This window comes from Sceloporus undulatus, chromosome 2 (assembly GCF_019175285.1).
Source record: "Sceloporus undulatus isolate JIND9_A2432 ecotype Alabama chromosome 2, SceUnd_v1.1, whole genome shotgun sequence".
Lineage (NCBI taxonomy): Eukaryota > Metazoa > Chordata > Lepidosauria > Squamata > Phrynosomatidae > Sceloporus > Sceloporus undulatus.
The window spans coordinates 287,513,789-287,527,105 of NC_056523.1; the positions used below are offsets into that span (position 1 = coordinate 287,513,789).

At 41.5% G+C, this 13,317-nt stretch overlaps 1 protein-coding gene across 1 annotated transcript in view; it reads left to right on the plus strand.

Annotated features, from left to right (window-relative positions):
- The first annotated feature begins 8,585 nt into the window (after positions 1 to 8,585).
- Positions 8,586 to 13,317, plus strand: part of OCLN (occludin) — a 37,545-nt gene continuing 32,813 nt past the window's right edge. The window contains exon 1 of the mRNA XM_042455855.1: positions 8,586 to 8,623. The gene's annotated coding sequence lies outside the window, so the exon portion shown is untranslated. The remainder of the gene's footprint in view (positions 8,624 to 13,317) is intronic.

The following is a 13,317-nucleotide window of genomic DNA, read 5'->3' on the forward strand; positions in this document are numbered from 1 at the left end:
CCTTACATCTCGGGTCCCTCAAGGAGCCATCTTGTCTCCCATGCTTTTCAACATTTACATGAAACCGCTGGGAGAGATCATCCGGAGACATGGGGCGCGGGGTTATCAGTACGCTGATGACACCCAAATAGTCTTCTCTATGTCTCCGACTGATGCAGTGACCGGGGATGGCATCTCCTCTCTCGTGGCATGCCTGGAGTCAGTAATGGGCTGGATGAGGGAAAACTGACTCAGTCTGAATCCAGAGAAAACGGAGGTGCTCGTGATAGGTTCTCCTGGCCTGGGGATGGCGGTGGTTCCACCTGTCCTGAACGGGATCACGCTTCCCGTAAAGGACTCGGTACGCAGTCTGGGGGTGCTCCTTGACTCGTCGCTCCACCTTACATCTCAGATGGATGCGACGGTCAGGAGCACCTGTTATCAGCTTCGGCTGATTCGCCAGCTGCGTCCCTACCTGGGCCAGAGGGACCTTGAAACGGTGGTACATGCTCTGGTAACCTCTCGATTGGATTTCTGCAACGCGCTCTACATGGGGCAACCCTTGTACCATACCCGGAAGCTACAATTGGTACAGAATATGGCAGCCAGACTGGTCACTGGTACATCCAGGGCCAGTCATATAACACCTGTATTAAAAGATCTGTACTGGCTGCCTATTCGCTTCCGGGTGCAATACAAGGTGTTGATTATAACCTATAAAGCCCTACATGGCTTGGGCCCAGGATACCTTGAGGACCGCCTCTCTCCATACAATCTGCCCCGCACACTCAGAACATCTGGGCAGCAGCTACTGAGGGTGCCTGGGGCAAGACTAGCCTCCACAGCAAGGAGGACATTTACCATCTCGGCCCCGACCCTCTGGAATACGCTGCCCATAGAGCTCCGCTCGGCTACCTCCCTGACCCAGTTCAGGAAGGATTTTAAAAACCTTCCTGTTTAAGCAAGCGTTCCCCGATACAAGCTCTAGTTAACCCCCCCCCCCGCTAGCCAATGATGAGCTGGCTAATATCTGATTTTAATGTATATTTTAATTTGTTTTATTGTCTTTTATATTGTATATTGTATATGTTATTATGCTGTGCACCGCCCTGATTGGAAGAAGGGCGGTATACAAATAAAGCATTTATTATTATTATTATTATTATTATTATTAACTGATGTCAAAGTGAGAGTTGCAATCCAACAACATTTGATTGGTATGGTTCAGTGAAATCTAATCCATAAATGGTTACAGTATTTTTAAAATGTGTCTTTAAGACACCACAAAACTCTTGAGGGTGATTACTTAAATCAGGGGTGGCCCAGTTAAGCTTTCTGCCAAAGACTGAGGCTTTTTTTTTTTTTTTTGGTGGTTGTGTAACTTCAAGTCATTTGTGACTTAAGGCAACTCTAAAGTTGACCCTATCGCTTTTCTTTTTTATAAGATTTGTTCAGAATAGGGTTGCGGTTGTCCTACTCTGATGCCGAGAGCATATGATCTGCCCAGGAGAACGCAGTGAGTTTCCATGGCAGAGCAGACATTTGAATTTTGGCCTCCCGGAGGCATACAGAAACAACAATCCCTGAAGTCCAAGTCCAATGCTCAAACCACCATGGGAAAGCCACAGGCTACCAATTATGCCAAACAAATGTCTGTAAGTGACCAGAATTTTAGCCTTCTAGGGCTGTACCTAGATTAAAGCAATTTGACATCACTTTAACTGCCATGGCTGTGGAATCCTGGGATTTGTACTGTGTTATGTCACCAGAGATCTCTCACAGATGGCTGCATATATCACAAAACTACAGTTCCCAGAATTCCATAGCTTTGCACCATGGCTGTTATAGCAGTGTCAAACTGCATTATTTCTGCAGTGCACATGTAGCCTAGGAGAGGCAAATCACATTTTTTTTTTTTTTGCCAAAAAAAGTGTTATGGGAGGAATTCAGTTGCAAGAACAACATTTAGGGTTACGTTGTTCATCCACACCTTAAATGCTCACAGTATTTTCATCCTTTCTTTTTGTTAATATGAAAAGGTATGCACACATAATAGCTATAATCTAAAGAGCAATGTGGATAATGGGAGGCTCAGCAGGTGTCCTTTCTGCTGTTTTGCCAGCAGACAAAGAACTCTTTCTTTCTAATCTACAGGCACTTGACTTTCAATTGGTTGTGCAGCAGGGTTGGATTTTTTTTTAAAAAAATCAGATTGTGCTCAGCTTTATGTTTTAACGATGTTTTAAGTGCTTTGAAATTATTATTTTTAATGAATTTTAACAGCATTTTCTATATAATTATTGTAAAACTTCTGTTATATAGGACTGTAATCATATTTTCTCTTTAACTTATACTGTAAGTTGCCATGGAGTCCCATATTGGGAGAAATGGATCATATTAATTAAATAAATAGTGTTTCCTGAGCTGTATTCTGCATGCCATATAGATACTAGTTTTGGAAATGAAGAGTTAGGGAAAATGTGTATACTATGGAATGAATGAAGGTCTGCTAGTCAGAGGAAGGGAAGTCACAAATTTCACCGGGCATATGAAGTTGTTGTAGTGTGCCTTCAAGTTGTTTCTGATTTATGGCAAGCCTAGGGGAAACCCATCATGGCTGAGGGTCACCAGTGTGTTTCATGGCCAAACTGGGAATCGAACCCTGGTCTCCAGAGTCATAGTCCAACAGTCAAACCACTACGCTACACTAGTTCCCAACCATTATTTACATATTCTTAAAGTAACTCTTTGGTTTGGGCTATTCATTGTACTTTGTACAAGGAAGAATTTAAAGTACAGTATTGCCTTGACTTCCAGATACTGCTGAACTACTATTCCTTCTTGGTTGCTCATTGCTTGTCACATAATATTTGAGTTTTGAAATCTGGGCCACCAAAAGTATTTTGCTTTTGCATCTAACATTTGTTCAACCTTAATACATGTTTTAGTGGCTTGTTTACATTCATGACTTATGTGTGGCTTTTTCCCAAGGTATTTCAGAGGAGGAAGCCTAGGGAATTAGTAGGTCAGATTTCTGAATATTATGCGAGAAATTGGGAAGGACTGCCTGGGGCAAAGGGAGGAAAGTCAGTCAAAGGGGATAGGACTCTTATACTACCTGGATCTATCCCCTCATACAAATGAGAATGCATCATCCCCTTGCTCTTTTTTAAAAACAGAAATCCAGGAGTGGAAGAAACACAACTGAATTGTTAAATGCACACAATGTATACATATATTTCTATACTAGGGTGCATGTTACATTACATTTCATTTATTATGGCAAATAGCATAAAGGGTGCATGCTGAATAATGTAGAGGGAGAGCACAATATTCTGTCATTGGACACTTGATATGTGTCCCCCAACTGGTAAGCGGATATTCCCATAGCCCAAATGATCAAGTTTTATGCAAGATGAGAGATTATGTGCACATATAACCCTCACCTCCCCAGTTGACACTGAATGTGGCTCTCAACTGTAGAAGCAGCTTTTAAAGCTATGTTTTAGAAGATAGGATCATAGAGTTGGAAGATAGATGACTGTAGCAGGAAAAGGAGAAATTATTGTCTGCTGAGATATGATATCATAGCATTGTTTCATCCAAAAAGAAAATAACTAAATGAACTGGTACTTACATGAATCAGTTATTCTACCAGTGAAGCTGTGTGTTTCAGGCTGAACACATTCTAGCTAAACTGTAGAATCACCTTTGAGTTACCATTGCTCCTAATCTGATTGCTTAACAGTGCAGTCCTATGTAACTATTTAGAAATGAATGTCACTGTGTGTAAAGAAGGGTATACCTAGGCAATTATAAGATGACATAATTTTCTCAGGTGTGTGGGACATAGGTAGTAACTGGATTATTGTCAGGATTATCTTCGACGTTTTCAAATGCTCTTATGATTTAAGTGCCTTAAAAATATTTTTGTATACACAAAGAAAACATGCAATGTTGATACATATTAGCTGTCATTATTAGTAGTCCAACACAGGGAGAATTCAGGATTGGTATGTACTCATGGGAGAACTGGGTGGTCTCGTTGTAAATTCCCATATGTCATTAGATGACTGTATGATAGTGATTTCTCACTCTTCCATGGATGGATAGCATAAACAAAAGAGATTCTGTTTGTGCTAATGTTAGAAAAAGCATCCTACTGTTTCAATACTTGTGGGTTTTTTTCCTACATGGATTAAGACCCACATCATATTTGTGATTTTCTAGTTTATATCTTTGTAAACAGAAGGTGGATGCCAGATTTGATTTGTTTACAACCTGAAAACTGATGTAAAATAACCTATCTACCATCCACAGAAATCTAGAACAATCATACATTTAAATCAAAAAGACAGCATCATTGCTGCACTTTTACACTTGTTCTTAGCCTAAAGGCTGACAAGAGATGTTATTGATGCAGAATACAGGTTCTGTTCCAATCCTAGTGAGCCCTGTAGGACATATAGAAATTAAAGTATTTCTACTAACTTCTAGTAAGCTATCACTGATAGTGGCTTTTTGAACGCCCCATCTGGCATACCTGAACATTAGTTTCAATTCTTCCAGTTCCGAAACTCATAAGTAACACATTAGTTGCTGTATGCTTTCAAGTCATTTCTGACTTGTGGCATCCCTAAGGCAAACCTATCATGGGATTTTCTTGGCAAAAATTGTTCAGAGGAGCTTTGCCATTGCCTTCCCCTGAGGCTGAGAACATGTGACATGCCCAAGGTAATGTTCCACTGATTTCAGTGAGTCTATTCTATGTCTGACATAAGTCTGGATCCAACCTAATATTAATAGTTATTATGTACTGTTGAGTGCACCTGGCCCTTGTTGTAGTGTTCCAGAGAAGCTGATTAAGCAGTTTGTAAAACTCATGTTATAATAATGACAAATCAGTCAACTAAGCCAGAGGAGATTTGTGGCATAAGCAGAAAAAACAAAAATGGGAGCACATCCAATGGAATCCATAGGTAGACATAATTTACTCCACTTCTACATATCCATCTTGTTTTTAATTCTTGTACATAAAATCATAGGTTTCTAATAAGTGCTGGATTTTGTCTCAGTGCCTTTTAATGATCCTCTCCAAGACAACCAAGATCTCTAACAGTCAGAACATAATGCACTTTCTTGGTAGTAATAATTACACTTTCAGACACTATGTAGTCAGCAATAAATAAAACCAGAGACTTAAAAAAAGTACAGGCTACACTGCAGTGCAATTATTGAACAATTATTTACTTTATGAAGTTTGTGTGTTTATGTTATTTATATTTAATAGTCTCATGTAAGCAGAAAACACAATGGTCAGGGAAACCATTTCCAGAACAAAGCGCTAGGTAAGCAAAGCCTCTGACCCATGTTTTTGTTACTCATAGCCAACCCTATGAGTTTAAATAGGTTTGGAGGTGAAATTGTATGACAGACTTGAAATTAGATAGAACACAGTCCATAGTTTTAGTAGTTTGCAAGCATTTTGGCATGGGTCAGTACAGTCAATAAGAAGAGATTAGACCATATGAACTCAAAATAGCTAGTTTATTAATAAGGCTGGAGAACCAGCATGGTATAGTGGTTTGAGTGTTGGACTAGGACTTTGGGAGACCCGGGTTCAATTCCCCATTGGCCATGGAAACCTACTGGTGACCTTGGGCAAGTCACACACTCTCAGCCTCAGAGGAAAGCAAGAACATCTCCTCTCCATGGCAGAACAAATTCAGCTAAGAAAACTTGTGATAGGTTCTCCCTAAGGTTCCCATAGGTCAAAAATTACTGATGCACACAGCAACAATCAAAATACAGATTTGAAACTAGAAGGGAAATAAAATACCTGAAGGACAGGTTATGTTAATACTTTAGTTATGTTAACATAACATTGGGAGGAAAATACCCTATTGTTGGTTCTGGAAGAAAGCTTTTACTGTATTATGGAATCAATCATTCCTGCAACTATATGTGGGGTAACTCTCCTGTTTTCCCCCCAGCTTCTTCTGATTTTAACCCCCTTTACTGAAGAAAATCTGTTAAGAAGAAGAAGAAGATAAAATACCTGCCCTAGGCCACTAGTTGATAAAGCTAACAGCTATCAGTCTGGATTCTCTGGAAGTTCTCACAGAAGTGTGGATAACATTTGCATGCTACCTTTTTATCCTTCCAAGGGAGCTTGGATCATAACTAAACCATAAATAATCTTATAAAATTCATGTTAAAATTAATACAATGGCTGTTTAAATCACAAAGTACTGGTTAAATTAATTAAAAGCAAGACTATCCAAAATACTTCAAAGCAAAGAAAGGAAAAGTTACAGTACAGCTGCCTGCCCCCCCCCCCAGCATGGCTTGAAACTATTCCCCAAAAAATATAAATTCCAAATGACAAACCTTGACTTTCCATTTTGTGTAAGGGACACCATTTTGCTATGCCATTGTATTTAATGGGACTTGAGTAACCATGGATCTGGTATCCACAGAGGGCCTTGGAACCAAATCCCAGTGGATAACAAGGATCTACTGTACTTTTTAAAAGTACCACTCCTGGAATCCCCTCTCTCCCGTGGCCATGTGGCTGGAAGAATTCCCTAGCATTCCCTAGCATTGGGCCAGGACAGTTAAAGCAGTCTCAAACTGGACCATTTCTCCAGTGTGTTTCGGACCTAAGGGAAAGAAGGGGTAGCATAAACTTCGGTAGACTTCATCTCCTTCTTCAGATGCAAGGATTGGTTTGGTTCGTGAACCTTTCTAACCCTCAACTGGATTCAAACAAAAGTCCACCAAACTAATTTGAATTTACTAAATGATCAACACAGCTACCTTTGCAATGTTTCTCAACTGGATGTTATTGTACTTTGCTGTATGGGCAAAACAGCTATGTTGTTGTTGTTATTATTATTTGTATCTCACTTTTCTCCCAGAACTGGGACCCAAAAGGGCTTACAGTCTAAAAAAATACAGTTAAAAACTTACAAAAGTGACAATCAAAACAAAATTAAACTGTTGCCAGATTAAAACAGATCAATTGTTTTAAAATAGAATACAATTTAAAAAAAGCACCTACAAACTATACACATTAAAACAACGCACCACCCCCAGGATGTTGTGTAAAGGCTTTCTGTTCTATATGACTGTCTAAACAAAAAGGAGTATGACTATGGGCCCTGTGGGCCTGGGGATGAGCACCAGGGACCACCCAACCTTGAGTCCCAGCTTCAAAGGCCATGCGCTCAGCCTTGGCTACTAGTCATACTTGTGGCCGAAACTGTGAAGCAAGGGCAGAGAGGAACTCTCTGGCTTCCAAAGACATCTTCTCACAGCTTGCTTTCAAAGCCTGCGCTCTCATGGTGGAGGAATGGCAGGAACAACCTGTTTCTCCCCTGAGGCCGGGAAGTTTCAGGTTAATAGGTCACAGTTGCAAAGGAGGAGTATAGTATAGGCAGCAGCACCCTCTGTCTTATGAGAGCCAGCATGGCCTGGTGAGTCAAGCCAGGGGGCCAGGCGTCCTCCTTTCCTACGACCTGTCCTACATTTAAGCCTTCTATCCAGGAGGAATTCCAAAACGTTCTCCATCTGGACATGACTGAGAAGCACAATTCTATATATTTATATTAGTGTTGTTTGTTTTAGTTTTGAGCATTGGACTAGGAGTCTGGAGACCAGGGTTTGAATCCTGGCTCCACCATGGAAACCCACTTCTTAGCTTTTATTTTGTAATGCCCTATATTTTTCTCAAATGTCCTATATTTTCCAGTGCCTTGTCCTCTTTTGCAGTGAGGACATTGGGTCACCCTGAGTTTGAGCAGTTGGACTAAGACTCTGGAGACCAGGATCTGAATGCTGGCTCTGCCATGGAAACCCACTGAGTGGACCTTGGCCAAGCCACAATCTCTCAGCCTCAAAGGATGGGCATGGCAAACCTCCTCTGAAAGAACTTGCCAAGAAAATCCTTAGGGTCACCATAAGTCAGAAATGACCTCAAGGCACACAACAACAATTGTCTTGGGGGGGGGGGGAGACAAGAAAAAAAGGAAAAAAGAAAGAAAATCAATGATGGAATATTTTGTTTTAGCATGATTCAGGGAAAATGCTGGGGTAGCTGTGTTGGCCATTTTACAAATCCACCTTTTACTGGCCAACCGAAATGCACAATATACTTGTGGCAAGCTTTCGAAGCGCCGTGGGCTTCTTCATCAGGGAAGGTATTGCAAACCAAACAGGAGAAGAAGAAGAAAAACAAAACAAATGGAGATGTTAGTCAGGTCAGGTGCCTGCATGTTGTTCAGAAAGATGGTCTGCTGGGAGGATATCTTTTGTGCAGGCAGGTTCCCCCCCCCCCCTTCTTTTCCTCCCCCCCCCAGCTCTCTCCTCTGGGCAAAGTGAGGAGACTAGAAGAAGGGGCAGAGGGAGGGAGGCAGGGAAGGCTGGGCCCCAGTGCCTCAGTTTCTCCTGCTCCTCCTCCTGCTGCTGCTGCTGCTGCTGCTGCCTTTGCTCAGGTATGCAGGGGACTGCGCATGCCCTGCTGCCAGGTTCCCTGGGTGTGGCCCTGGCCCTGCTGCTGCTGCCGCCTTGAAGGGGAGGGGGAGGAGGAGGCAGAGAGAGAGAGAGAGCAGCTCCACAGGTTGGCGCTCTCAGGTGAGGGCAGGTAGGTTGCCTCTGGCAGGGAAGGGGGATCAGGGGGCATCATGGAGGGGCTGGAACACGCTTTCACCCCCCCCCCTCTCTGTGTCTGGAGCAGGTGGATATTTGGAGTGAGATGGGAAGGAAAGAAAGAAAGAAAGAAAGAAAAGGGAGAGAGAGAGAGAAAGAAGAGGGAGAGTAAGAAGAGAGAGAGAAGGAAGGAAGACGGAGAAAGAGAGAGAGAGAAAGACGGAGAAAGAAAGAGAAGACACAGAAGACTAAGAAAGAGAGAGAGAAAGAAAGAAAGAAAGAAAGAAAGAAAGAAAGACGGAGAGGGAGAGGGACAAAGTAAGAGAGAAAGGAGAGAGAGAGGAAGAAAGGAGAGAGGAAGAAAGAGAAAGAAAAAATAGGGAAAGGAGAGAGAGAGACAGAAAGAAAGACGGAGATAGAATGGGAGAAAGAGAGAGAGAGAGAGAAGACGGAGAAAGAAAGGGAGAAAGAAAGAAAGAAGAGAGAAAGAGAGCGAGAGAAAGGAATGAAGGGAGAGTGGGAGAATGAAAGAAATGAGAGAAAGAAAGAAAGAAAATTACTGTATTTCCAGTTATTTCTTCTCAAGCAGTGATTTGTCTCTGGATTCCTTGGCTGCATCCACACTGCAGCACTAATCCGGCTTGGCCCCACTTTAACTGCCATGGCTCCATGCTGTGGGATTCTGGGAACTGTAGTTTGTTGTAGCACCCCACATAACATAGAAGCATGGCAGTGGCAAGTGGTATCAAACCGGATCATTTCTCCAGTGCAGATGCAGCCAATATCCCTGGTGGAAGTGTGGTTTCCAAGGCAGTGGTCAGTCTGGCTGGAAGCCTGTGGCCAGCTGGGGCCCATTGGCCTGAGCTGAGATGGGTGACTCTGATCCCTCTTGGTGGAACCAGTTCATTCAGGCTTTTCTTGTTATCTCCAACTGGCTCTGTTTTTGCTTTGTGGCCACTTGAGAATGAGGAGGAGAGAGGTAAGGGAGCCCCGGGGGGTTTCTTCCCCAACCTCTTTCTCTTAAACTTTAAAAGTTTTTGGACTGCAGATGCCAGAATCCTTTAGCCAACTCTGCTAGTGGCTGTACTAATTGGGTGATTGTGGGGATTGTTGTCCAAAAGCATTGTGATCCAGCTCAGGGTTTATTCTGGTCACTTTTATGCTCCATACCACAGCGGCTTCAGCTGAGAACCATAGTTATTTTTCAATTGTTCTCAGGGTAATGCTCCTTTGTTTGTCTCGTACATATTGCACCTCCTTCTTCCATGCTGCAACCATAAAACCAAACCATTTCTTCATCCACTTTTTTGCCAAGTGGATGAAGAAACTGATCCACAAAATCTTCTGTCATGATGTTTGCCATGAAAGGCTTTTATAATCTAGATACGTTCTTCTATAAATTTTATGTATTGATCTTAAGTTGTGTCTTGATATACTGAAAAACATTAAGCGTCCTAGCATTTGTTCATTTCTCTGTAGTTGTACTATATAATGCATCTGAGGAAGCAGAGTGAAGTCTAGGAAAGCTCATGCTGCCAATTTCTTTCTTCCACTTAGTCTCAAAGGTGCTACAAGATCTCTCTACGTACTGATTCTACAGACTAACATGGCTATATCTTTGAATTCTAGTTGTACTATAGTTTACATACAGGTATGTCCTGCTTAGCCAGAGTTGGTTTATCCAACAGGTGCTTACCTCTTCAAGAACTCAGCATTTGTGTTTTCCCCCCTATCATTTCAGGAGCAGATTTCCTTTGCTCTGAGCTGTGTGCTCTGAGAGTAATTGCCAGTGGACTCTATCCTTATTCACTGTCCTCAGAGGGCACAAAATCTTTAAGAAACCTGGCAAGTAATGAAGAGTCCTTAGTATAAAATGCTTCACCTTTCATAGTAAAAGCTCGCAGCATTCCAGCCACTTGTTTTTGTGGCATTAGACACAGCAGTGTGACTCAAGTTGCTTCAGTGCTCTACTGCTTCTTTTAAAATAACACATTTCTTTAGGCTGCATTCATTAATAGGATTGCTGCCTTCCTGACTCTTTGTTCAAAACTGGAAGAACATATTAAAATCTCATTCCTCCAGTGCTGCATAATCTCAGATGCAAAAACATAATCTTTCCAAAATGCATTGAGAATAATATGAAGGATTTTGTCCAGGAGTAGGGGTCTGAATTTTCCTCTCTCAGTTCATCAAGCTGCAATCCTATACAGAGATACTGGCAAGTAAGTCCCACTGAACACAGTAAGGCTTAATTGCAAGTAGTTTCATCAAAATGCACTGTGAGGCTTTTCTGACATTAAATTAAATTACTGAAAAGATTTTCACTCTGAGGTTGTTTCACCCTGAGGTTGATTCTTTTTGTTGAGTGGAGAATTGGGATGCTCCAGTGATTTGACAATTCCTGTAAGTTCATCAGGACCATTGTTGTTGTTAAGTGCCCTCAGTTGAACCCTTATCTTGAAGATCCAATATCTGCCTCAGCTCTGCTTAGATCCTGCAAATTCTTGCCCATGACCTCCCTGATTGAGTCTAGCCATCTGGCAGTGTAGTCTTTTTCCTACCCTCTACCTTTCCAAGCATTGTTGTTGTTTCTAGTGATCTGTGTCTTCTCATGATGTGGCCAAAGTCCGACAGCCTCAGTTTGATAGTCTTGACTTCCAAGGAGATTTCTGGCACAATCTGTTCAAATCTCAAATGAGTTGATTTTCTTTCAGTTTGCTTTCTTTACTGTCCAGCTCTCAAATCCATACATGATGATGGGGAATACAATGGCTTGTATGATTCCAACTTTAGTACTCAGTTGTATATCTTTATTCTTTAGGATCTTGTCTAGCGGTTTCATAGCTGCCCTTCTTATTCCTAGTTGTCTTCCAACTTCTTGACTGCAGTCACCATTTGACTATTTTGTTTTCCTCATTGTTTAGGCTAAATTTATGTATTTCTTCTGTGTTCATTATTTTTGTTCAGCATTAAGCCTGCCATTGCACTTTCATCTTTGACCTTTATTAGTAATTGTTCCAAGTCTGTGATGCCTTCCGCTAGTATGATTGTGTCATCCACATATCTTAGATTGCTCATGTTACTTCCTCCTCTCTTCATTCCTCCTTCTTCTGATTTTAACCTTATTTTCCTGTGGTGTTTTCTGCATACATGTGGGACAAATAGGATGATAGAATGCAGCCTTGCCTGACCCCTTTGACAACTGGGGACCATTTTGTTTCTCTGAATTCTATTCTGACAGTAGCATCTTGTCCTAAGTACAGATGAGAAATGAGTAGTGAGTAGTGACACTCCCACATCTTTGAGAGCATTACAGGACCATTATGTGTTGCAAACACAACACTGGAAAGCTAAGAAAGTTTGTTGTGGTTTAAGGTGGATCCTAGCAGAAAGCATTGGGGGCAGGGGGGAGATTGAATAGGGTAGACATCTTAAAGATATCTTAAAGCTTCATGGGTTACAGCACAAGCTTGTATAGAATTGGTCAATTTTAAAGGTACCCAATGACTCCCTGTTGTTTTGGCTGCAACAGACAAAATGGCTGCCTGTTTAAAAATTGCTTTTTCTTAGGAACTAGTTCCAGCTACATCGACATGATAAAAAAGGGAGTTCTCGTTGTTGTGTGTAGACTTCCAGCAAAATGCTTAGTTATAAGACAATTTGGTCAGATAGTGATTTATGTGCATATTTTATATATAATAAGTTCAAAGATGTAGATACTGTACTTCATAATTGCCAGAACCTCCAACTGGCAAGTATGTGCCCTTGTGATATTTTGATATTGTGAAACCAAATGTGAATTTTTACAAAATTCATACTTTCAACATCCTAAAACAGACTTATCTATTCAGAAACAAATTCCATTGCTTTCAGTAGCACTTACATCCTAGATCCAGTACCTAGTTTCAATTTTGAATTAACTACTGGATGATAAACCAACATGGATGATAAACCAACATTAATTCAGTAGACCCACTACAGTTGGAACTAGTGGTTGAGTTTACCTCAAAGAGTCTTGTGTACTAAAAATAAATGTTAGAGTACAGCCAGTGTATTATGACATAAAGTTTCATAGCTCTAATGAGCTGAACATTAAGTGTAGAGAAAAAAGAAGTATGCCTGAATGCTAGACCTGTGTACACAGGAATGCACATACGGATCTGCCTTCTGCACTAGAACGAATGAGGTAGTTGCTGTTTGGGGACGTCCTTGTGTTAATGCTTCTGCTACCATATTTCTATAAAGTCTGGATTGACAGGTATCGGATAAATCTTTTTCCAATAGATGGAGAAGGAAACTAACTAAGAAGGTCTTGGGGAAAGGGAGCCTTTCTGTATGGTCAAGAGGAAGATAACAGGAGAGATTCCCAGAAGCAGACCTTGTCTCTCTTGCAGCCTCCACTGATATATCTGTACAGTGGTGCCTCGGGTTACGAAAATAATTCGTTCCGCGGCCGCTTTCGTAACCCGAAAAGCCTTCGTAAGCCGAAAACCCATAGGCGCTAATGGGGAAAAAAGCCGCGGCTCTGCCGCGGCTCCATTTAAAATAGCGCCGGAGTTTTTTCGTAACCCAAAAAAACTTTCGTAACCCGAAACAATAAATCCCTATGGGATTTTTTCGTATCCTGAAAAATTCGTAACCTGGGTATTTCGTATCCCGAGGTACCACTGTAGTTCTGAAAAGTTATAG